We start from the raw sequence: 25,529 nt of genomic DNA on the forward strand, positions 1-25,529 counted from the left end.
AGACAGAATCATATATCTTGCTACTAATTTTCATTAAAGAGGAGGAAGTGGTTGAGCACCAGGAACTTAATAAAATGCTTGTTGATTGATCACTTGAATTAATGATTACTTAAAGGACTTCCTTTTAAACAAGAATATAGTTTAGCAGAAATTAGATTTAGACAAGTATCTTATACCCTATACCATAATAATGTCAATAATTTCACTATTTCCAACATCTCCAATTTATTAAAGAAGAAACTGAGATCATTGTCAAGTCAAAAAGAATGGATGTTGTATACCAAAGAGAGCTGATGCTTAATAGCTAAGAAATTAGACAAGAAGGAAAGAAGAAGAGGAGCAGTGATATCAGCCTGAAGCAACTGAAGGCAGGCACCACATGCAGGGGCAACTTGCAGAGAGGGGCCAGCAGGATGGTTCTGATTGGTTTTTATCCTACTGACTTTCATGAATGAGGGGAGATAACAGCTACTAGCTCTGGAATTTGCAAAGTGCAAGCTAGTTGAATTACTGAAGAGAAGAGGCTAAGGAAAGAGTGGGAAGGTACTAAACTGAAAGAGGCTATTTGGGTTGACTGTTTTTGAGGAGTTGTAAAATGCTGTTTAAGGGAGTTCTGTTTTGGGGAAAACTTTTTAGGAGGAAATGGGGAATGTCCCCCCAGCACCCAGCAGCCACAAGCAGAGCAGTGCAGTGGAGAGAGACTTGAAACATGTGGCATGATAGCAGAGAGGGTTCCCCAGGGTTCCCCTTGGATAAAGCTTTAATGAGTCCTACCATGGAGAATAGAGGTCCAGACCCAGTGGAATTGTTCCTTTGTCATAACCTCTTCACAACAGTGCTTCTTTATGACCTCTTTTTGCAGTTTTCTAGGCAATGATACTAGAGTGGCTTGTCATTTCCTTCTCTATATCATTTTACAGATGAGTAAACTGAGGCAACCAAGGTTGATTTGCCCATGGTCACATAGCTAGTAAGTATCTGAGGCTGGATTTGAACTCACAAAGATGTCTTCTTGTTTCTAAACTCAATGCTGTATCTACTAAGCTACCTAGCTACTCCTTTAATATGTATGCATGCTCAAATAGAATAGGTCACTACAAGTAAAAATTAGAAAGAAATGATATCAAGGATTCACAACTATATCTGGTGGGGCAGAGTTTTAACCAAATAAGGTATAAAGATTACTTTAAAAAAGGGAAAGAAATAGTGAAGTAGGATATTTGAATAAAATATAACATATAAAAGTCTGACATCAAAAATATATAAAGGATTGGTACAAATGTGTAACAAAAACCATTCCCCATTAGACAAGTGGCCAAAGGATACAAATAGTTTTCAAAGGAAGACTACCAAATGACAAATGATCACACAAAAATAAGCTCTGAATCATTTATAAATTATACAACAAAATATAGTATAGCCATAAACTATGCTATAGTATATAGCAACATAGGTGATTTTGAGCATCATGAGGGTAGAATTTTGGAGGCTAGGATTGGCTCACCTAAATTTATTTTTCACTTCTCTCTATCATTAGTTTCTGTTATCAGCCATATTTTATTACAATTATCTCCATCTTTAGCCTAGAATTTATAAAATAGTCCTTAAGGTCTGAATAGTCCCCTTCTCTGCTGTTTTATGGAGTTTATTAAGCAGACAGTTAAATCTAGAATCTTTTCAACTCAGAGCCACCAGTTAGGGAAGAGAAACATTTCTAATATTTAGGCAGAAATTTGTGTTTGCTTTAATTTAAATGTATGTTTATTTCTATCTTATACTTGGCTTGTATGACTAAAGCAAAATTCATGTTACTGGAAATATTTGGTTAAAGCAAGCAGAATACGTCTTGTTAATGAACAGGTACCAGAATGGGAAACAGCAGGTTTATTCTTGGAACTTCCTCAATCTTTGAGGAGGTGGAAAGTAGAGTAGAAATAAGCATTTGTTAAGCATCATCTACTATGTTCCAGTCTCTGTTCTAAATACTTTTTACAAATAGTATTTTATTTGATCTCTATCACATCACTGGGAAGAAGGTGCTGTTATTATCCCTACTTTTCAGTTGAAGAAATTGAGGCAGACAGAGATTAAATGATTTGCCCTGAGACACAAAGCAAATAAATTTCAAAAATAGCAATATAAGGGTATTCTTTAATGTCTCTCTGAAGAACTTTGTAATCATTTGTTAGACATGGGAGACAATGGAAAAAGATTTGTTTGTTTGAACTACAAATCCCAAGATGCTAGGCAGTTCTCAACTTCCTATTATGTAGGCTAATCAATAATATGTAGTATGGATAAACATATTATGTTGATTCTAGACCAGCTGTGCTTTCTACTTTGAACCCTCACAACAGTTAGGTGAAGAACAAGGATCATTGTGTTGAATGACCATGAGTCCTTCAGAATGCCCATTGAAGCATTTCAGGGTAAAGTCCAAGTCTGTCAATAATAAGTCAGGGGGAAAAGAAAGAACTGTGGTTTCTCTATAGCAAAGATGTCAGTAACTCATCAATCAAAACAGAGTATGAAAGGGTCAGACATAAAGGACAGATCCATTTAACAGTCAAGCTGTGAACCCCAGATCAATGAGAAAAGAGCTAGAGGTAACAACAACAAAAAGAAAATAGGGAATTGGGGCAGGTCTGAAGCATAGTAAAATGTCTGATTTGCAAAGAAGGAAGAGAATCACAAAGTTTAGAGCTAAAAGGCCATATGCTATAGGAAATTGAGGAATGAAAATAGGAAATGATTTGCCTAAGATAATAATGGGTGATAAATGCATGAAGTGAGATTGTCACTTTACATTGGAGCTGAGATTATGTACATTTTATCATAGTGCCCCTAGGTGGCAGGGGTGGAGACAAGACCAGAACTACCTATTTGAGAAATGTCAATAAATCCAGAAATCAGGAAAATCAAATTAGGTAGGAGAGAGTCAAAACAGGGGAAAGATTCCATACCAACTTGCTGGCATCAGTTATCCAGGAACATCTGCAGAATTTTAGGGTAAGGTACATAGATGGGTAGCCCTATTCACCTGATTTTTTTTTATAGGCGAAAAGAAGGGAATAAACGTTTATTTGTTGCCTACTTAATGCCAGGAACTGTTCTACAAATATCTTGACTGATCTTTACTACAAGCCTGGAAATAACTGCTTTTATTATTCCCATTTGAAGCTGAAGCAAAGAAAGTTTAAGAGACTTGCCCAGGACCACACAGCTAGTTAATGTACAAAGCCAAAATTAAACTCAATTTTTCCAGACTCCAAGCCTAGCACTCTATCCACTGAGGTACCAGTTGCCATTGAAGGAGAGGCCAGCTCCTTGTTCATTCTTTTAAATAGAAGATATTGAACATTAATTAGTTGAGAATTCTGATTAAAGATCAGGCACTTTCAGGGCCACTCACCTGGATTACCATTAGACAATCAATAATCAATAGCTAATAAATGTTAATTAAGCACTTTTCGTGCAGCAGGTACTGGGTTAAACACTGGGTATATAATATAAATAAAAATATGGAAAGAAACAGTCGATATTCTCAAATGAATTTGAGGTGTGTGGGGAGAGATAACACCCCAAAAAAGATGAACAGCAGAGGGTGGAAGATAAGAAGTACCCAGCACAAATATGTAGCAGAGAATACAAAGTAATCTTTTTTTATGCATTCTTACTTTCCCTGTCAGAACAATTTTGGGAATCTGACTCAAAGGTCAGGCCCACAGGCCTCCTATTAAGCAGTGGTAAAGAACTTACTAAAGTAAAGAACTCTTACTGCAGGAAAACTGACATATAGTTCTGTAAAATGTTAGATTAGAATCCTAGCATTAATCATTAAGGAAGTAGTAGCTATATGCCCCCAGTTCAAGAAGTTCAGCAGGTGTTTATAATTTTTAATTTTTATTATCCTCCCAAGATTATAAAAGAATGGTCCAGATGACTTATTGATGCTAGTAATTGGTGAAATAAGTATGACTAGAGGAAACTGGGGAAACAGAGGAGGAAATAGTAGAGGAAAGAGAATTAAGTATGGATAAGTTGTTAATTCAGTAATTAGTGTTATGAACAAGAAAATAATTAGCTTGTTCTACCACAGTTGGGAATCTGAAAGCTCATGAATTAATGTATGTGTATAGAAAATGTTTCCATGTAAATTCCTGGGCTTTGGGTGAGGATACCTTAGTGTTTTGTAAAGTTCTCTGGATGCATGATACATGTAGCAAGTAAGAAATAAATCTGAATTTACAATCTGGATAAACCTAGTTTTTTAATGTCACTGGTATGATTGAATACACAATGAGGCCTAGCATCAATCCCCAAGAAATGATAAATCAGATCTGGAAGGGACTTTAAAAGATATCAAGTTTACCATATCTTTCCAATTTACAGATGAAGTTAAATGATTTGCCTAGGCTTACATCTTGTAAATGGGATTTAAATTTATGTCATTTTGCCTCTTAATTCAGCACTCTACCCATTGAACCATATAGCTTCTCATAGAGATTTGAATTCAGTTCTTCTTAATTCTAGAATCAATGCTTTATGCACTCAACTACCTAACATAGAGAGCCTTTAAAAATCTGACCAGTCAGAGCCATCTACACCCAGAGCGAGTACTGTGAGAACTGAGTATGGCTCACAACATAGCATTTTCACACTTTTTGTTATTGTTTGCTTGCATTTTTTGCCTCATTTTTTCTGGTTTGATTTGATTTTTCTTGTGCAGCAAGATAAGTGTATAAATATGCACACATATATTGGATTTAATAGATATTTCTACCATGTTTAACAAATATTGGACTACTTGCCATCTACAGAATGGGCTGGGAAAATGGGAGGAAATGGGAACACAAGGTTTTGCAAGGACTAATGTTGAAGAATTGTCCATGCATATGTTTAAAAAAAAAAAAGACTTTAATAAAGTGGGGAAAAAAAGAACCAAAAAACAAACAAACAAACAAAAAAGGATTTGACCAGTCATCTCCATGCCACATAAGAATCACAATAGGACTTTGGTTTCATTCATCTCAGCCCCAATAACTATGTCTATAACAACATGAGGTGCCTTTCTAGGAATTTTATTCATGATTATAGGAAATCTAGTTAAGTTGCTTATGGGCATATTTTCAGATTAGTGAACAATGATGAGAATCCTTTGCATATGTGATACAGTTCTGACTTTTGAAAAGTCTTTTGACAGGAAAAAAAGGAGTTGTCAAATTGTGACAAGTGCCTCTAGACCCAAAGGATTAGAAAGTGAACTTGATTGAGTCCATGTCACAGAGTCACAAGTCACAAGTGAAAGCTAGAAAGAAATTTAGTATATCCAGCCCAATCTTCTTTATACAAAAGAGAAGATATCAAGAAAGGGGGCTGGTAGTAGGAACTTGCCCAGTCACATAGTGAATTAACAGCAAAAATGTACCAAGTTCCCATAAATATTTCTAATTTCCTATCTCCATGTTAGTTATAATGTCAGTTACCATAATACTAGTATCTCCTTCTGTCAGTATACAAAGAAACAATAAACCATGGTACTGTTAGTATTAGAACAGCTAAGCTAAATGGAGTACCAGAAAAGTATCAGTCTAGAAAGATTCATCTTTCTGAATTCAAATCTAGCCTCAGACTCTTACTAGTTTTATGACCCTGGAAGCCATTTAGTCCTGTTTGTCTCAATTTCCTCATCTGTAAAATGATCTGAAGAAGGAAATGGCAAACTACTCCAATATGTTTGCCAAGAAAATCTCAAATGGGGTCACCAAGAGTCAAACATGCCTTAAAAAATGAAAAAAAAAATACTGAACAAAGAATTCACATTTGAACTTAGGAAGTGACAAAATTTGAAGCCAAATCTTTTCTTTTTATTACAAGACAATACTAATGGGACAGTGAAAAACCTTTTAGTATGAAAGAAACCTGTTGTGTCCTGTTAGAGCCCCAAGTTGGGGTGATTAAAATATTGAGTCCTGCTTTCTAGAGCCCCCAAGCTGGAGTGACAAAACATACTGTTGCTTTCTAGAGCCCCCATACTGGGGTGATTAAAATATACCTTCCTAGAGAAGTGATGAGTGAAGTTTATTTCAAGGGCCCTTTTTATAATGTAACAAAAACAACTCTGAGCACCTGGGACCACATAAACAATTTGCTATGTAGTTTGCCACCTGGTATTACTCTTTCCCCTGTTTTACTCTGTTTTAATCTCAACACAGTTGTCACTGCCCCCTCACTTCTCAGGAAGGCTGAGAGCCCTTAGGGGAGATGGGGAGCCTAACCAGACATTGTCCAGGTTCCCTCTGGGCTGGAGGGTCTTGTACCTTACCCAGAATTTCCCCACTGACTGTGATCCTCTACAGAAACCCATAAGATACTCCTCTACTTTCCAATGGAAGAGTTTTTCCTGGGACCTTCATTTTGGGAATATGCCCAGACAAATCAAATGGCATTTCCCTCCCAGTTGTGCTTCTATTTTAATACAAGACCATATATAAGTACTTTAATCCTCAGCTCACACCCTTTTCAATTTGTGTGTATATATATGAGTTGTCTTTCCCCATTAGAATGTAAGCTCCTTGAAGAAGGGGTTATTTTTTTTTTTGGCTTGTATTTGTATCCCCACTTTTTTTTTTTAATACAGTATATATCATAAAGTATTCAATAAACATTTATTAGGTACCTACTATGTGGCAGGCATTGTGCTAAGTGCTGGGAATAAAAAAAGAGACAAAAAAGAACCCCTTCCCTTACTGTCTAGTGGGGGAGATAATAAGCAAATATATACTATAGTCTAACTATATTCAGAATAAAGAGGAAATAATTAAAAGAAGGAAAGTACTGGAATAAGAGAGATTAGAGAAGGTTTCCTATAGAAAATGAGATTTTTTTTGGAGTTTAAGAGAAGTCAGGAAGTCTTTGAGTAGTTAGAGGGGACGGTGCAAAGTGTTCCAAGTATGAGAGACAGCCAGAGAAATTGTTTAGAGCTGAGATATGGAATGTAGTCTTATTTAGGGAACAGCCAGAAGGCCAGTATTACTTAATATGTGCTTGTTGCTTATCAACTAAAATATAACTTTTAGAATAATTTTCTAGATTTAAAAAACAAAATTGTTATCTTTTAGCCAAAAGAAATTGAAAGATTCTTTTTCTGGGGGAAAAATGAATCCTGGCATAATTTGAAGCAAAACAAATATATCAGCTAAAGAAAATATCAGAGGGAGAAAAAAAGGCTTATCTTTGCCTATGTTGCATGGAATCTATGCTTTAAATACTCTTCTCAACACTGAATTTCTATCCAGATAAAATTTTCTCAACTTAACCCACCCCTGTCTTTACAACACATCCTGAAGGAAGTCTGCCAAGAATCAAAGTGAGGGAAATTAGTAACAATAAAAATACAAAAAAAAAAAAAAAATCCAACAAAACAAAACCCAATCACTCAGAAGTCCACCCCAATTCCAATTACTGAAAATCTTCAATAAAGGATTCAATCTGCAGAACTCACTTTATTAGTACTGCCTGCTTTTAGAACAATTGTAGTAAAATAGCAACAGGATGTAAGTAGGTTTGGGGAGCAGATTTTATCTGTTAGAAAACAAGGAGGAGGGAGAATTTTTAGATGGCAATGATTAATCAGAACACAAGAAAGTGACCTTAGAAGGAAGACTGTCCATTCATTTAATCAAACATTTACAGAGCAGGATCCTATCATGCACCAACTTCTGTGGGAATACAAAGAATAAAATACAGTCCCTGTTCTCCAGGTTCTTATGTAGTCTGATAGGGGAAGTTAAAATAGACACATGAAGCCTACAATTCACAGGACAAAACAAGAGGATTAACTAATTGATATTTGTCTTTCTTTCTTGAAGACAATCAATCCGTCAAGGAGGTAATAACATGATATGAAAGTGAAGTGGATTTAAGTGAGGGAGGGCTGTGCAAAGTTACCAGTGTAATTTCTCCTCTAGAGGAGGAGTCTATTGACAAGATATAGATCAGGATGACTGGAGATGGCCCTGATGCAGTGGGAGACCTTGGCCTTTTAAAGCTAAGGTCTTTAATGGCTACCAGTTTAGTGGTTAAGGGTGGAAGGACAGAAATGGAGGGAGAGAGAGGAAGGGAGAAGAAGAGAAGAGGAAGAAAAGGAGAGGAAGGAAGAGAGAGGAAGGGAGGGAGAGGGAAGAAAGAAGGGAAAAGAGGGGGGGAGAGAGAGAGAGAGAGAGAGAGAGAGAGAGAGAGAGAGAGAGAGAGAGAGAGAGAGAGAGAGAGAGACGGAGAGAGACGGAGAGACAGAGAGAGAGACAGAGAGAGATGGAGAGAGACAGAGAGACAGAGAGAGAGAGACAGAGAGAAAGAGAGACAGAGAGAGACAGAGACAGAGAGAGACAGAGAGACAGAGACAAAGAGAGAGAGACAGAGAGACAGAGAGACAGAGAGAGGAAGGGAGGGAGGGAGGGAGGGAGGAAGAGAGAGAGAGACCAGGATTTCTGGTGAAACAGAACAATTGGCAATAGAATAGATTATTTCTGCCTATGGCAGTTAAAATTTTATTAAAACAATAACAGTACAGCTAAGTCAAGAAGGTAGGATTTCACTAGGTAGGGATGGGAGAAGGAAATTCCAAGGAATTAATTAAATTAATTAAAGGAATAGCATGACAAAAAGCATAGTCCCAGGAAAACAGTTCTTCATTTAAGGAATAGTGAATATTTTATTGTGTCAAGACCATAGGGGTGTATATAAACAAAAAATGAGAAATACAATTTAACTGGTTAAGTTATTACCTTATTATAAAAGGTTTGGATTTCAAGGCTTAAAAGATTAGGGATGACTTCATAGGCAAACGATGAAAGTTTTTTGGGGGACATGGTAATTAACAAGATTAAAATGTACTTTAGAAATCTTAATTTGGAAACTATTTATACAAGGGATTGAAAAGTGAAGGAGAAAAAGGACAGAGGCCAGGCAAGAGGCTATTGCAATATTATAGATGAGAGACAATCAGGACTTACACCAACATGGCAGCAGTAGACATGCTTGAGAGATGTAACAGGATTTGACAAATAGGATGAAAGTGGAATGGGGAGTTGTAGGCAAAAAGAGATAAAAATAAGGGAAAAAATCTAGCTTAAGTAACTGAAGTAATTTAGGGCCTATTACAAGCAATAATAAAGGCAAGTAACAAATACATGGTACTGGACTTACTGAATGGAACTGATAGTGCTTAATCTACAGATGGAGCTAATGAAATTAATATAAATAATGAAATAAAAAATGAAAGTAGCCAACAACATGTTGGCAAAGAAGCACTAAGCTTAAAAGTTGGATGAGTCATGCAGATTTGTTTGTCGAAATAGAGGAGCTTATGATATCAAATCAGAACCAGGTTATTGCCATAAGAAATTCTAAAAAATATCTTTAAGGTGTTTGGATTTGAGGATTTGATGCAAATTATTCAAGGAAACTAAGGAATACATTACTGTAGCTGATAAAAAAGTTAACCCCTCAAAATCCCATCCTTTCCTATTCCCCATAAACAAACAAACAAACAAACAAAAAACACTTCAAAATACTTAGAACAATTCAACTGTTCCTTAAGGAGAATGTGAACACAGATAAAAATGTGGTCCATAATTGCCCAGATGAAACATTAATACCATAAAAGCCTAAGAACAATATTTTTTTAAAACATGTCACTATACCAGATACTCATAATCTCCAAGCCACATGAAATGAAAATCTTTCAGAGTATGGAGGAAAAATTCAAAATCATTTGGAAACAAAATGAGATACATTATCATTTCATCATCCTATCTGTTATTGGAGTTTTAGTAAGAATGTTTTTAGTTAGGGTATGGAATGTGAGTTACATTATAACACTTTTATTGACTACAAAAAGCAGTTATTTTTATCAACCTGTGCAATAGTATACAGAACATGAAATTTTTAAAAATATCAAAAGAGACTTATATGGTCATTTCTACCTGAACTTCAAGATAAGAATGATTCTTCTAAATACAGTTACAACTATGACTACAACTACTATTATCACTACTGATGATAATGACAATGACAATACTAGCACAACAGTTCCTTCAAAGCCTGACCTATCCTGTGTGTGTGTGTGTAGTGGGGGATCAGTTGGCAAACAAAATCATGCATTATGGGACTTTGTGTGTCTTGAGAGCACTCACTCCAGACCAGCTGTAATGGTCTGTCAAAAACCCTGAAACTCTGGACTATTATCCTGTGATAAGAACACAGATTAGGCTGGCATCCCAGAAAGTGTGATGGAAGTATCCCAGTTAATCTAAGAACTAAATAGGGCAGAATAGCCCTATTGTAGAATGTAGATTGCTTTTTTGGACCAATTATGGTGATTGACCAGGCAGTTCAGCAAAGGAAATGATATTTCCTCTCTTTTTAATTTTTTTTTATTATAATATATGATTCTCTGTGATGGGTTACATAGAGGCATATAATGAGAGATGCAGGTGAAGCAAAATATATGTAGTTTAAAAATGTATTTAAGAGTAAAGGCACTGGGGGGGGGGGTGTAGCTAGGTGGTAAAGTGAATAGAACACCAGCTCTGAAGTCAGGAGAACCTGAATTCAAATCTGGTCTCAGATACTTAACACTTCCTAGCTGTGAGACCCTGGGCAAGTCACTTAATCCCAATTGCTTCAGAAAAAAAAAAAAAAAAAGAGGAAAGAGTAAAGGCATGGCTTTTGTATTTTCCCTTCTCTGCACTGATGTCACCAAGCATCAAAATCATGATTCAATTTGGAAAGTTTTATTAATTTCTTCACAGAATTTATTTACTTTTTTACCCTCATCATATCATCATTGTTACATAAATTACAATAATTTTCATGGTGATATTTTGCAAGTATTTATTGGTCCTGTAAAATATGATAATAAAATATCCTATGAAATAATGTTTCTTATTATTTCTAGGCCCACTCCTTTCTTTGACTAAGAAATACTTGTGAATTCTCCTATTAATTTATTCTTTTCTTCTTTGTAAATTGTTTTTAAATAATAGTTTTTTATTTTGAAAATACATGCAAAGATAGTTTTCAACACTCACCTTGCAAAATTGTATGTTCCACAGTTTTCTCCCTTCCTTTCTCCCACTCCCTCCCCCAGGCAGCAAGTAATACACATACATGTTAAACATATGCAATTCTTCTATACATATTTCCATATTTATCATTCCTCACAAGAAAAATCAAATCAAAAAGGAAAAAAAAAAAGTAAGAAAACAATAACAAAAAAGCTGAAAACAGTATGTTGTGATTCAATCCTCTTTCTGGAGACAGATGGCTCTCTCCATTATAAATTTATTGGAATTGGCTGGAATTACTTCTCTGTTGAAAAGAGCCATGTCCATCAGAGTTGATCATCATATAGTCTTGTTACTGTGTATAATATTCTCTTGGTTCTAGTCACTGCACTCAGCATCAATTCATGTAAGTCTCTCAAAGTCTTTCTGAAGTCATCCTACTGATCGTTTCTTACATTCTATTTAGATGCAACCTTGTTCGATTTTCTTATTGATAACATAATACAAACATACTATTATATATATATATATATATATATATATATATATATATATATATATATATATATATATTTAATATGTAAACACAAGTAAGGGCTACAAATGAGCAGATGCAAGGTAACCTAGCACGTGAGGCTAATTACCAATTGGACAATTCTCTATTAACATGTTTGGAGGATAAACCTACTTAACACTTAACTATTCAGTGCTGGCTCCATCAGTGGGTGTGGACAAAGAAGGGGAAGTGATATCATTGGGTGGAGTAGGAGGAGGAGGGTCATTCTTTGGCCATAGAGAGAGAGAGAGAGAGAGAGAGAGAGAGAGAGAGAGAGAGGAAGCAGGTATGGAGATTCTTAGATCTAATCTCTTGAGAGCGACCCCAAAAGACCAAGAATAAAGACTTTTGCTTATCCTGACTTTGGCTGATTCTAAGATATCCAGGGTCTCAACAAACACATGTGTGTGTGTGTGTGTGTGTGTGTGTGTGTGTGTGTGTGTGTGTATATATATATATATATATATATATATATATATGTATATATATATATATATATATATAACATGAATTTAACTTAATTATATAATCAGGCATAATTAAAAACAATTCTTTATACTATTAAACTTCAAAATCAATATGAGCTGAGTTTTAATGATCCCAGGAAGATTAAGAGGATAAGGCCTATGACTTAATTATTTTTATACCACCTATGGGACTCAGCAGAGTACATGATTGATAGTAGTTCCTCAAATGTTTGTTGAATGAATGAATGAATTGAATAACATATTTGTTGGAATTACTGTGGAAGAGTCAGGGTATAAGTGTGCCTCACTTTAAGACCACCTGATTAAAACAAGAAAGTAGATGCAGTACAATAAGTTTTTTCATTTTATAAGATTTAGACAGAGAATTCTCTCTAGAATGCTGTTATACTGTATTAAATATATTATTTACATGTTTGATTTGGATGTTATATATCATCAGGTTTAACTTTATAGAATAAAGTGAAGTTTCAAAAGTGGTAATATAATCCAATAAATAAAGGTCACTGAAATTCATGGCTAAGATATTCTCCTCTTCCTCTTCTTCCACCTCCTCCACTCCATCATCGTTGTCACAAGAATAAGAGCTAATATTTATATTATTTTAAGGTTTATAGTGTTTTATAAGTATTATTTGATTTTTATTCTCACAACAACCCAGGAAGTTCTATCATTCCCATTTTTATAGGCAAAGAAATTGAGGTAGAGAGTGGTTAAGTGATTTGTCCAGTCACATAGCTAATAATTGCCTGAGGTTGGATTTGAAATCCAATAATGCCAAGTGCAGGTCCAATGCTAGCTTCATTGCACAACTTGGGTGTCTCTTTTTTATGGAGTTAGTCATTGGCCTAAATTCTGCCAGCAATGCACGATTTATCTTAGGAAATAATTTGGCATCTGTGAAAATAAATTTCTTCAGAGATAAAATAATCCTAATTCTAACTCATAGGAATGATATAATGAGATCATCTTTGGGAAAACAGTTTTTAAAAAGCATCGTCATATGTAAATGAACTTTTTCACTCCTTCAAGGATGCCTAATAAATATCTATGTGGGGATTCCTTCCACCAGAACAGATCACAATTCCTCAGTAACTTAATAAAATCCCTTTCAAAATTGCTATGGTTAAAAATTCCCTCACCTGAAGTCAGCCTAACCAAGCCAGGCTAGTCCTCATAAACAGATAGCTCAATGTGCTTTTTCTCATCTGCTCTCTGGGATAGCACTTTTCAATTCCATCGTATTTTGAACATAAACAACAACTCATTTTCTCATTTGGAATTTGATACTCTTTAGCTGCTTTCTCTCTTAGTGGCTATTACACTGTGGATGCTGGGAAGAATAAGAGGTTTGGAGTCAGAAGACCTGAGTTTCCATTTTGATTTTGACACTAAATTTGCTATATGACCTTGGACAAATCACACTTTTAACCTTCAGTTACTTTCTCTGTAAAATAAGGAGATTAGATTAGATGATCCCTAAAGTATTGTCTAGCAAATAATATTGTTATTGTTTAGTGTCTAATATCTAACACTGAGGTAATTTTCAGTCATGTCTTACTCTTCATGACCCCTTTTCATGTTTTTTTTTGGCAAAGATATTGTAATGGTTCCATATCATTTATTTCTTTAGCTTGTTTTACAAATGGAGAAACTGAGGCAAACTGAATTAAGTGACTTGCCTAGGGTCACATAGCTAGTGTCTCAAGTATAAATTTGAATTCAAGTCTTCTTAGTTCAAACCTAGTGCTCCTATCAACTATACCACTGAGCTACCTGGTTCTTACATTCTTTGAGTCACTGAATTCCATTAATGTCTTTAAACTCCTGGGACATGAGGCATGACTATAAAGAATGAAATATTTCCCAAAACACCAGAAATATAATCTAACTGTGAGAACATAGATGAAAGAAATCTTTTAAATCAGAAAATGAATATTGAGAGAGGTCCTCACCTGTGGCTCTATGATTCACTGGAACACAGCTTGAAGTATATGGAATATGATACAGTTTTATCCAGCCCTGCTTTAGAGTGATCATCAGGCTCACCTTACAACTCTCTCTTTTTGATCAGCATATACTAGAAATCATGGCAGCCTTCATAAGACTGTTCTGTTTATGGGATTCTTCAATACAGAATAATAATGACTGCAGTTAAGTATCAAAAGAGTTTACAAGTGGCCTTTTGGGTCAAATACTTTTCATGATGGCAATATTTGGCTTTGATTAATACCTTAACAACTAATTATATTGACTCCTCCATAGAAGGTATCAAGATTCTAAATATATTTAATGATATATAAAACAATACAGATCTAAAAAACTAAAAAAAAAATAGTAAGAGACAAGACTTAACAGTATTTACACAGAGACACAAAATTAGGGTTATCCAAAAGATCTTAACATCTTAGGAAAAATATTTTTGGTTTAGCATGTATGTTGTGATAATGAGAGCTATACAGGGGAAAACATTTCAATTATAGCATTAGGTCTATTTTGAACATTTTGAAAAGCTTTTTTATGGATATATAGTTACTTTAAATGACACAGTTCACTAGAATTCAAGGATCAAGGACAGATACTAGGACTGTAGATCTAGAACTGGAAGAATTATCAGAAGTCATTTAGTCCAACTTCATCACTTTACAGATAATGAAACTGAGGCCTAGGGAGGTTAAATCACTTGCCCCAAATCACACAAAGCATTACAGATGGAGGTAGAATTTGAAACTAAATCCTCTGACACCTGTTAATCATAATAATCAAAATATTTTAGCAAGTCCTTGGTTTTAAGGGACTTGAAGAGAAATCATTCTTTTGGTTTTTTTTAACTATGGTGATCAAGTTTTGTAAATGGCACATGGTTTAAAAAACTCACCCCAAGAATAACTTCTATCTAATTGCTGGGGCTGTCCATAAGCATTGGTGCAACTAGCCAGTCTTGTCCTTTATTTCCTTCAGATCTGAATTACAAGTTAAAACTTTCCTAATAATCATTCATCTTGATGATTCAAAGACAAAGTTTATGTAGCTAATTGAAACTATTCTTCCATGAGCAGTCCTTTCCTAAAATATATTTATGTAATGAATTATCAAAACTTATCTTTTTTCTAAACATCTCTCTTCAAGAACATAAAATTAAAGAGGAAAGTGAATTACCATTCAGTTTAAATAAATTCATGCAGGGAAAGTTTCTCTCTTCATAGATGTTGGGATTGTATTCTTTTATCACATCAGAGAGTAGCTCAGTGTGATAAGAGGCAGTATGGTAAAGTAAAAGTAGCAGGGACTTGGAGTCATGAGTTTGATTTCTAGACCATCCATTTAAAAAGTATGAGATCCTTAGTAAGTCACTTAATAATAATAAACCATCATTATCTCATGTATATTATAATAATCTTTGCCTTATCTATATCACAGGAACCTTACAAAGTTCATGACAGGTTTTCTTCTATAGTTTTTTTTTTAATTTCATGAGTTTTGAGAAGGAAAGCTTTCATAAGGAAAGCCTTCATAAGCTTTCCAAAGATACATCATGAGCCTAAACTCACCCCTTACTTCAGTATCTTAGTTGATTATGCTTAGAAGTTGCCAAGGTTAAAAAATTTAACCACTCTGAATTCAACTTGGAGATAAGGTTCTTCAAATTTAGATAAAGGCATTCTAAATGGCAAGCATATTACAAGTAACAACATTTTTCCATTTAATAAAGGTTTAATTATAATCTGTAGCAAGATGATTCTCATATCAATACATCCATTTACAGTCTCACCCCTGGCCTTTAGTCCTGCATCACCAACTGGTTATTAGTCATTTCAAAAGGATGTCTGGGAAAGAGTTCAAAATCAGAATGATCTGTTTTTTAGAATCCTTAGCATTCTTCAAAATTCTGATCAAGCACCATCTTCTTGCATAAACCAGTCCTAACTCCCAAAGTTCTCATGAACTTATATTAATTTTATATAATTTTAATGAATATATGCATATTTGGTTTTTCCTGATGGAATATTTAAAAAATGTTCCATGAAGGCAAGGACAAGTTTTATTTCATCTCTGTCATCTTAAGCATACAGTAAGTCCTTGAAAAGAGCTTGCTGATTGATTGGGAAAATTCTGAAAATGATGGAAGGCCATGGTTTTTAAGCATAAGTCTGTCTTGGCACAAGTATGGACAGACTAGAGATGTGAACACACATGGCTTCTTCCATATTTTCAAGAATCCAAGGTAATGGAGTTGGTTCTAACTGACCACATAACAGCAAGGTCAGGGAATCCATTCAAATTATTTCTTGTGGTACCACTACACACCTCTCAGATTGGTTAAAATTACAGGAAAAGAAAATGAGGAATGGGAAAACTGGGACACTAATACATTGTTGGTGGAGTTGCAAAGTGATTCAACCATTTTGAGCAGCAATCTGCAACTATGTCCAAAAGGCTATCCAACTGTGCATACCCTTTGATCCAGCAGTGTTTCTATTGGGCTTGTAGCCTAAAGAGGTCATACAGAGGAGAAAGGGATCCAAATGGGCAAAAAATGTTTGTGGCAGTTCTTTTTGTAGTGGCAAGAAACTGGAAACTGAATGGATGTCCATCAATTGGAGAATGACTGAATATGTTACAGTATATAAATGCTACAGAATATTATTGTTTTATAACAAACAATCAGCAGGATTATTTAAGAGAAGTCTGGAGAGATTTATATGAACTGATGCTAAGTGAAATGAGTAGAACCATGAGATCATTGTACACAACAACAACAAGACTATACAACGATCAATTCTGAGGGAGATGGCTCTCATCAACAATGAGATGATTCAGAACAGTTCCAATGATTTTGTGATGAAGAAAGTCATCTGCACCCAGAAAGAGGACAGTAGGAACCGAATGTGGATCACATTATATTTTCACTCAATATATTTTCATTTTGTTTACTTGCATTTTGTTTTTTTTCTCATCATATTTTTCTTGTTCAGCATATTTGTGGAAATATGTATAGAGGAATTGCACATGTTTAACATATATTGGATCACTTGCTGACTGGGGGAGGGGACTGGGAGAAGGGAGGGAAAAATTAGAACACAGGGCTTTGTAGAGGTGAATGTTGAAAATTATCCATTTTATTTTGAAAATAAAAAGCTGTAATTTAAAAAAAAGAAAAAAAAATACTTCTTGCTACCTACTTACTCCAAGGAGAAAGGTTTGCAGACAAGAGAACTTGTCATTTAACATCTATAAAAAGGGTCAACAGATTCATTCCCCTCTATCTCATAGAAGTGCAAAGTGGGGGCATACCTCTTGGCCAAAGGCTTTCTGTAAGGCCCTGTTTTCCATTAGCACAACTCAATTCCCCATTTCCATAAACACACTGGACAGGTACCTCTAGAGCTTAGAGAGAAATGCTCCACATCATAGTAATTACCTGTCAAGACTCTTTATACAAGGATGTTAATAGGGACAAAGGAGACTCTAGTTTCTTGTTCTCTTTCCTGTTTCCCATTTTCATTTCTCTTAACTTATTCCAAGGTTTCAAGAGAATCTTTCTTAAACAAAGCAAACAATTTACTTGGCAGTTAATTGAGATTGACTGCTGAAAAATTCCTCCCTTTCCTTATTCCCATTCCCAAATGCATTCTCAACTTTTTTTTTTTCATTTTACCAGAAAGTCTCTAAACCCAACCCTGAAACACCTGGTTCTGATGCTTTAAGATTTGGAATATCAATTTCATACATATACCAACATAGTTCAGGTCTTCATCACCTCTTATCTACATTATTGCAACAGACTCCTAATTGGTCTCCCTTCCTCAGTGGACCCCAGTCAATTCTCCGTATTGTTACTAAAATGCTTTTCCTTAAGTATACCTGTCACCATTTCACTTTCCTTCTCAGTCAACTTGAGCATCTCCCTAATTATTCTGGAAGGAAATATAAATACTTAAAGTGACATTGTTTTATCTCAATCTATTTTTCTAAACTCATCATACATTGGGGCAACTAGAAATATAATTTATAGAATGCCACGCTCCAAGGCAAAAAGACTTATCTTAGTGAGTTCAAATATAATCTCAAATATTTACTAACAGTGTGACACTGGATAATCCTGTTTGCCTCAGTTTCCTCATCTATAAAATGAGATAGAGAAGGAAATAGTAAATCATTCTAGTATCTTTGCCAAGAAATGAGGAACCAGAAATGACTAAAAATGATTATACAACAACAACATACATTACTATCCTTCCTACCTTATATGGTGTATTTATTCCTTACACATGATTCTCTGTGTTTTTGCACAAGACATTCCCCAGATCAGAATATATTCACTCCATCTCAGCCTTAGAATCCCTGTCTTCCTTCAAGATACTACTTCAATACAACATTCCACATAGATCTTTGCCTAATTGGAAAGGCAACAAAGTGTAATGAAATACAATGCTGAACTTGAGAGTCAAGGAGATCTGGGTTCAAATTATACCTTGCATATTTACAAGCTCAGGCAAGTGCCTCAGTTTCCTCATCTGTGTAATCAGAGGATTGGATTTGATGATCTCTAAGATCCTCTCTCATTTTAAAGTGATGATTCCCCCAATTACTAGTACCTTCCTTTTCTTAAATTCTTCCTATACTTATGTATGTACATGTTTTCTCTCATGATCCTTAAGAGCAAGGTCTATTTTATTTTTTGTCTTTGTATTCATAGCAAAATGCTTGGTACATAGTAAGAACTTAGTGTTTGGTTGATTTATTGCTTGAATCATCAAAACAAGAAAAAATTTACTTTCTGAGCATTAGATATCAGGATTTTCTATCTATTTGAAAGTTGTTAATTATATACATGGGACTTAATAAATTTATCAGAATGTTTGATGAGAATTTCCATTTTCTGATCATTTTATATATATATGGGAGTTTACAGTCTAGAGAACAAAGAGAAAGATACCTTGTACATATAGGTACCCTTCTAAGAAGTTATGGGTAAAATGAATCTTTATAAATCAAAATTTATTTAAATTGTCCTACTAAAGGAACTCAGGGGTAAATCATTCTATAATGTAAATAATCCCCTAATTTTTGTGTGTGTGTTGTAATATGGATACTGAGTTCCCCTCTTCAAAAGAAAGGTACTCATGCTCTCTCTTCCCAGAACACAAGCTTTCTTTAGAAGGGATGACTCAGATATGACAAGTAATCTTTTCTAGCTTTAGGGAATAGACAGATAGATTTCTGGATGGATCGATAGATAGATGAATGAAAAGACATGAACAGTTATAATTTTTATTATAAAGTATTTACTATGTATCAGGCATTGTGATAAGTGCAGAGGATGCAAAATCAACCAAATGATGTCTGCCTCCCAAATGTTCACATTCTAAAAAAGGAAGACAACACATATAGGGAAACAGGAGAAGGGTACTTTGGGGTAATTAAATGAATTTCAGTGATTCCAAGACAATGAAGTATCTTCCTTTTAGAAAAGTACACAAGCTTTGTCATCTCACTTTCATTGAAAATGTGAAATCTCAACTGTATAGAGTTCTTAAAGATATTCTCAACTTCACACAGCTTCATTTGCTACAAATCACCAGCACCAGAAGAAAACCTAGGTACTAAACTTCATGCAACAACTTTCTGTTGGGTTTTGTTCATTATTTCGTTTTTGAATTCTGCTGACTTCCCAATGTACTAGAGGTTTCTGAAAGATGCCAGTTCCAGATGTTATAGATAGCTCAATGAATAGAGAGAGCAGTGGTCCTGGAGTCAGGAATATCTGAATTCAAATTTGACCTCAGATAGTTGGTTGTTGTATGACCCTGGTCAAGTCACTTAACCCTGTTCATCTCAGTTTCCTCACCTGTAAAATGTGCTAGAGAAAAAGATGCGAAACCAATTCATTATCTTTGCCAGAAAGAACCCAAAAGGAATCACAAAGAATCATAACAACTGAACAACAACAAAGGACATAAAATGACATATTAGCATTTTACCATCTAGCACTGTTATAAGGATCAACTGACACGATATTTGTTTAAAAAAAAAAAGAACTTAGCACAGTGTTTGGTATATAGTAGCCACTTAATAATAATAATAATAATATAGTAGGCTTATTTCCTTCTTTCAATTCTTCCCTTATTCTTTGAAAAGGGAAAAAGGGTGGCCTAGAAGAATATGCTGTGAATGAATTAATATTTGTCTTCTCCCTGGGAAGTGTCAAGAATATCTTGATTTAGACCTCTGGCATATAGCCCTGACTTTCTGAGAAGTTCCCTGCTTCTACTTTTATCAACACTGATTCTCAATTCATCCACTTCTAAAAGGATACAAACAACATTGAAAGACTTCTCCTCTCTTTCCTTCTTAACTTCATTTTATTTTTCCTACTTTCATTTATTTTTGTGCCTTCCCCTATATTCCTCCTGACCCCTAGACCTCCACTCTGAAAAAAATCTTTGAAACTGACATGAGCAACTAGGAACAGAATTAGGAACAAGGTAAGGAAAAATAGTTTTCATTTTTATCTTTTTCAAATTCTGCTTGTTTCTCCCTGTTCTTTTTCATTTTCACATGCAAGGTAAATTGTAGTTTGGCAGTACCAAGATCTAGCCTGTCTATGATTTTCTTTCCTCTCTCCCCACGCTGCTTCTATTCATTCATCTCACCTGTTATTTTTTATCAGGTGTTTGGCAGGATTCCCTAATTCTGTTACATGTCCAGACCTTTCTTTCTATTGAAGTGACATCATTGACAGCACACAGCCCAGCAAGATTCTCCTCCACATTCAGCTTTCACACATTTCGTCTTTCATTAACATTAAGAGGTTGTTCTATATATCTGAGTCAAATAGCAGACAACCAGATTTGTAAGCTTCATCCCTGCAACTGCTGCCTAGTAGTAGTAATGACCTTGTAAATTTAAGGTTTGCATTTAAAAGCACATTCTGGTTAAGATGATAGGAAGTTGTAGGTTGAAAAGTATAGGATGGTTGAGATGCCATTCTCTATGCCCTTTTCCTTTGTGGGGATGTCTAGTGATTCACAAGATACTATTTTGCAGTACATACTAGTTAAATCTTCAGTATGTCAGAAATTCTGAGTAAAAACCTCTATCCAAAGTTTCCTTTACTCCACTTTATAAACAGAAACAGATATTTCATATATGCTTACCTGGAACAAAACTCCCCTGGACCACTTCCTTATATGCCCACCAGCCTTCATGGATTTTTGGTGAATTCTGTTGAGCTAAAAAATAAAATAGGGTAAAAATTTGTTAAATAAGTATAATGTCTTAGCTCTTAGAATATGAAATGAGTTAATTGTTTTATATGCAATTGGCAAACTGAAAAAATCAGCAGCTAAAATTTTTTCTTCCAAATAGTGCCCTTTTAGATATCAGAGATGTTAGGATGTGTGTGTATGTGTATGTGTATGTGTATGTTAAAAATGTTCAACTTATATTTATCCCATTTTCTTTATCATATCCATTTCCCTTGGTAAATATGCAAAGCAGAAATTGCCCCTGAAAGATCAGAAATGAAGAGCAAAGGAGAGAATGAGAAGAAAATTCATGACTGAGCAATGAATAAAAGAAACTTACTCTAACCCACTCATAGAAAATAGCATATTAAATACTTTAGGACTTTACTATGTGTGTGTGCAGGCACACACACACACACACACACACACACATAACATTTAGATGGAACATTTTATGTAGATTGTAAGAAATAGAAGGTATCTCCAGGATCTTCTAGGACCCAGCTTCTTAAACTGTGCATCACAACTCCATGTAGGGTCTTATAACTGAATTTGGGGGTTGGGAAATTATAATTTATTATTAGTAAATGTTTTATTTGTATATCTATCATATACCTATATTATCAGGGACATGTAAAAATTTCTCAGGCAAAAAAAATGTTAGCAAGTAGGAAAGGTATAAGCAGCCCTGTTATAAAACATTATGTGTAAAATAACTTCATCAAATTTATAAAACTATAAAATGTTATTATAGTTCATAATATTATTACTATTATTATAAGAATATGTTACAATAATATTAAATATAATTATTGAGTTATGTTATATACTTGCTATTTTTCTTCAATTATTGTTGCTATTATTATGACAATATCATCTGTAATAATAGATATTATTATAAGAATGTTAACATTAATAACAACACTTATATTATTACATTATTATAACAATAATTATCAATGTTAAGTAAAACAATTACTGTTGTTATCATTATAGAAACAATAATTATTAATCATAATGATCATTGTTACTATTATAAAATAATAATTATTATTGCTAATAATAATAGAAACAGTTATTATCTAGGTTTGTCTGTCTGAAGTAGCAATGTGACTTCATATCATACAACACGACACAACAAATATTTAAGAAATGAGCTATATACTATAATGTTCTTTGCTAGCTGCAGACAATTTATAGACAAAAATGAAAGTTTTTGTCTCCAAATGCTTACATTTTATTATAAATATACATATAAACATAAAAGGAGAAAGATAGGGAGACAGAAAGACAGAGAAACATAAACAGAGAAAGTCCTTGGGGAGAAGTTGAGAACTAAGAATAGATGTCTTGAGGTATAGGGAAGGAGGAAATACATCCCAGACTTGTGGAAATTAGTATATGCAAAAGCATAAAGGCTAGAGAGAGATTATTACCTACTGAGATCATCTAGCAGGTTTGTATGGCTAGATCATAAACTTGGAGAGAGAAGGGATCTTAGAGGTCATCTAGTCCACCAGAGGAGTGAAGTGACTTGCCTAAACTGATATGACTAGAAAATGGCAGGGATGGAATTCAAAACTAGGTCTTTAGACTCCACAGACTACCTATCATAGTAAATGGAAGAAGATGTAGACCATTCTGATCAACACAGCTAACCAAAACTGCCTTAATAATTCTCTATAAGTGGTAAAACACTTTAATATCTCTTCAGTATTCTTCAATTGCTTTTCGAGCAATTGCATGTATTCTAAAGTGGAATTATGAAAGATGATTGCAAATGGCTGTGTGTAAGGAAATCAAATCAGAACACCATCTATTTATAAGTGATAAGAACTGAGGAATTTTAGTAAAGTTTCCTTAACATACTTTGTGGAGAACCAGATTCAGCCCTAGAATCAATCAACTTAAACAAAATGTCCAACCAATTACAAAGTATTATAGTTATAGAGGAGCTTGAAGAAAATGAATGCATTTTATTGAGTGCGGTTTAGGATACTTTATTTTAGTACAAAGATTCTTTTCCCTTCAAAAATATCCAAAAGAAAACTGGTTTATTGATACTGTACTATACTTTTTAATACTGTACTATAGCTTTTTTGTTCTGCTTCTATAAATTGATTGGGATGGGGAATGTTTCTCCATGAATACAGATCAGCAACTTCTCTGCAATCTAGGACTATATAATTGTCTAAGGCAGAGGGGGCCACATGTGGCCCACAATATTCCTGCATGTGCCTGAAGCAGATTAAAATGTAATTGGGGAATATCTAGCAAAATAAGTTAAGATACAATAAAATGTGGATAAGAGTACATTTTAAAATGAAGCAAATATGTTGCCAGAAGAATATTTATGTATACTTGATTTGTTTCTATTTGATCTCAGTCACTCAGAAGTTGTGGTTTCTTCAGGGTCAGTCAAAAAATGTCTCAGAAGGGCAGATAAGTGGCATAGTGGATAGAGTACAGGAATTGAAATCAGAGGGATCTGAGTTCAAATCCAATATTAGACACTTACTAGCTGTGTTACTCTAGACAAGTCATTTAACTCTATCTCTGAAAAACCCCAAATGTGTCAAAGCCAGGTATTAAACCCAGGTCTTTTTGAATCTAAGGACAGCTTGCTATCCCCTATTCCATGCCTTCTCTATTGCTTAAAGTTATGCTTTTTAAAAAATAGGCTAATTTTATACCTTCCTCCTAAAAATTACCTTCTATTTACTTCACACATATTTTGTATCTACTTACATTTATACATTCTGTTTTCCCTGAGAGAGTATAAGCTCTCTGAGTACAGAGACTTTTTCATTTTGTTTTTGAATCCCCACAACCTAGTATAGCATATGGCACACAGCAGGTGATAAATAAATGCTTGCTAATGGATTGATTTAAGACCAGAAGTTACAGAGTAGTAAGCAATCTGCATTGAGAGGGGATTCTCTACATTAACAAAACCAAAAGTCAATAACAAGGTCAAATGTACAAAAAACTAGACAAATTTAAAAAAAACAGATATTTTAAAAGCATTCTAAAAAGAATTGAATTAATGAAAGAATATTAAAAGAAGAAAAAAAAAAATATATATATATATATATATATATATATTTTTTTTTTTTTTTTGGCTGAGGTAGTTGGGGTTAAGTGACTTGCCCAGGATCATACAGCTAGGAAGTGTTAAGTGTCTGAGGCTACATTTGAACTCAGGTCCTCCTGACTTCAGGGCTGGTGATGAAGAAAACTATTTTTTAAAAGAGCTCATTTAAAAGAAGTCATCTAGAAATCTCTGGTTTCCAAAAGGTCTCTTTATGATTTAAATAACTCTCTTCCAGGTCACCAACTATTGTTTTTGTGTTATTTACATTTGATTTAGAATCACTGATGATCTAACAGGGAATTTTTCAAAACTAGCAGACCAATAAGAAAGAATATTGTGTTCTGTTTCTACTTGGCCCCTGGGTTAGAATCTTTTTAAAAGATACACCAGCACATGGGGAATATGTTGTACTGACAACAGAAGTGGCCATCAGTGGCAGATTAAAGGGCTTACACAGCAAGAGCCCTTCTCTGGACAGTAAAGAAAACATATTTCAGTTTTATGATTCTTATATTACTGTAGCCATGTCTGTATCAAAACAAGTACAAGAAATGTTAGGATTGGGAGAGACTTTGGAGATTACTTAATCCAATACTCTTATTTTACAAGTGAGAAAACTTGAAGAAGAGAAAGCCCAGAGAGTTAAAATAGACACACAGGTAGTGGTAAACTAGAATTCAAGTTTCCTACGGCTCCCAGTCCAGTGATTGTTCATCGTTTTATATCACACAGCTCATTACAGAACCCAAAATGGTAAGTTTATTTTACTTGGCTTTACAATAAATTGTGAGGAAGAAACGATATATTTACTGCTAAGAGATTTGGGTTTAGCTATTCCAAGCCTTATCTTTTCAAACCATCCATGCTATACTTTCTTAGATAGGACCTGGCCTCATACTTTTATGAGAAAATCAAAGACCAAGTTTATCTCTCTCTCCTCTTTTACATATCGAAAGTCTTATGCAACATCCCTTTCCTCCCCCTTCTCTTTTTAAATTTTGCTTGTTTGTGACAAAGATTTTTTTTCCATGACCATTTCCAAATCTTCTAGATGTACTTTTGAGTTCCATCATA

At 34.4% G+C, this 25,529-nt stretch overlaps 1 protein-coding gene across 1 annotated transcript in view; it reads right to left on the minus strand.

Moving 5' to 3' along the window:
* Positions 1-21,342, minus strand: part of CA10 (carbonic anhydrase 10) — a 550,225-nt gene extending 528,883 nt beyond the window's left edge. The window contains exon 1 of the mRNA XM_074261822.1: positions 21,272-21,342. The gene's annotated coding sequence lies outside the window, so the exon portion shown is untranslated. The remainder of the gene's footprint in view (positions 1-21,271) is intronic.
* Positions 21,343-25,529: the final 4,187 nt, after the last annotated feature.

Source organism: Sminthopsis crassicaudata, chromosome 4 (genome assembly GCF_048593235.1).
Source record: "Sminthopsis crassicaudata isolate SCR6 chromosome 4, ASM4859323v1, whole genome shotgun sequence".
NCBI lineage: Eukaryota > Metazoa > Chordata > Mammalia > Dasyuromorphia > Dasyuridae > Sminthopsis > Sminthopsis crassicaudata.